This window comes from Pyrus communis, chromosome 5 (assembly GCF_041283825.1).
Source record: "Pyrus communis isolate YQ-2024b chromosome 5, ASM4128382v1, whole genome shotgun sequence".
Classification (NCBI taxonomy): domain Eukaryota; kingdom Viridiplantae; phylum Streptophyta; class Magnoliopsida; order Rosales; family Rosaceae; genus Pyrus; species Pyrus communis.
In genome coordinates, this window is record NC_142569.1 from 24,903,875 (window position 1) to 24,905,831 (window position 1,957).

Genomic DNA, 1,957 nt, shown 5'->3' on the forward strand with positions numbered 1-1,957 from the left:
TCATGTTGCAACGTCTCGTCTTCATTAAGACTTGTTTTGGGTGGTGTGGATGTGGTGCCAACTTCTTTTCCACTCCTCAAAGTGATTGCTTTGGCAGATTCGAACCCTCCCTTTGGATTGACAATGGTTGAACTTGGAAGCTTGCCTTGGTCTCGGAATTGTCCCACAAACTCCGCATTCTGCCCTATTTGTTTCTCTAAGTGGTCCACCCTTTTGTCTTGGTTTTGCAGCGCCCTTTCTTGATTTTGCAATGCTTTGTTTTGATTCTCTAGCCCCTGAGACAAATTGGTAAGTAACTTAAGAATTGTATCATTGTCCAAAGACATACCTTGATGGTTTTGGGCGGATTGGGATTGTGATGCTTCTTGGCCGTGGGTTTTGGTGTAAAACCCCGGGGGTTGCTGCCTAAAGCCTCCTTGTTGGTAAGGTTGTTGAGGCTCCCTCCACTTGAAATTTGGATGGTCTCTCCAACCCGGATTGTATGTATTGGAAATGGATCATTCCTTGGTTGATTTTGGCTTGGAAATCCAATGGCGTTTGCACTCTCCCATCCCCCATTCTCAATCAATTGAGGGCACTTTTCCAAAGGATGACCTTGAATAGAACATACGCCACATACAATTGGACCTTGGATCTTCATTCCTTCGGCCATCTGAGACACAAGAGAAGTAAGATTAGCTAATTGAGTTTGAATGTCGGATTGAGAACTTACCTCATTCACTTGTTGCCGTGGGGGGTCCCTTTGCCCAATTCCTTCGTATTGTTGTGCATTGAGAGCCCGGTTCGCAATGAGGTTCTTGGCTGCCATAGGGGTTTTATCCACCAACGCTCCTCCCGACGAAGCATCAAGCATTTGCCTTTCAATGGGAAGAAGACCTTCATAGAAGTATTGAAGTAGAAGCTCCTCCTTCATTTGGTGTTGAGGACATGATGCAACAAGGGTTTTAAAATGCTCATAGTATGTTGGAAAAGACTCCCCCTGACTTTGTTGAATTCCGCTAATCTTCTTTCTCAAGAGAATGACTCTTGAAGTAGGAAAGAACTTTTCAAGAAACGCCCTCTTCATGCTCTCCCAAGAAGTGACCGTTCCGGGTGCTAACTCATATAACCAATCTTTGGCCTTCTCCAATAGTGAGAACGGGAAAGCCTTCATCTTCAAAATACTACCATCAACGTTGATTGGAGTCATGCTCGAACATACCACCTCGAACTCTTTCAAATGCTTGTTGGGATCCTCCATGGACAATCCATGGAACTTCGGAATGTGGTGCAACAAACTTGACTTCAATTCAAATTCATCGGTTTTGTCTTGAGCTGCCCTTGGGTATTGGATGCATAAGGGTGCGGTATTGTCCATTCCCGAGGCGGAAAGCTCCTTGATTGTACGATTGTCCGCTGCCATGGTTTGGACCTCTTCTTCCTCCCTTGCCGTGGGCTCTTCTTCCTTCTCAAGGTTAGAAGCCGAACTAGAACTTGATGGGTGAAGTTCTGGGTTCTTCTTCTTCTTTCTCAAAGTGCGCTCAAAATCGTCGTCAAAATCCAAGATGTTTGCACTTATAGGTTGAGAACTACGAGTCATAAACCAGTACCTACAAACAAGAAAAGAAACTAGGTCAGTAGCTAAAACAAAAGGAAAACAAAAAGAAACAAAAAGAAACAACGGGGGATTAGCAAAATTGCTAATCCCCGGCAACGGCGCCAAAAATTTGATGTGATAAAAGATAGCACTCAAATTAAACCCTCTTTTTGACAATTGTAGTATAGTTATAAGTAGGGATCGTTCTAGGCCGGGGATTAGGAGGGATTGCTAATCTAATGAAAATTGACTCAAAGATGTGAAAATATGCTTTAAAACACTTTAAATGACCTCACAAGACTCTTACTAACTTATACGACCAAAAACAAACTTTAAAGACTCAAAACAACTCAAAACAACCAAAAAGACTCAATTTAGACT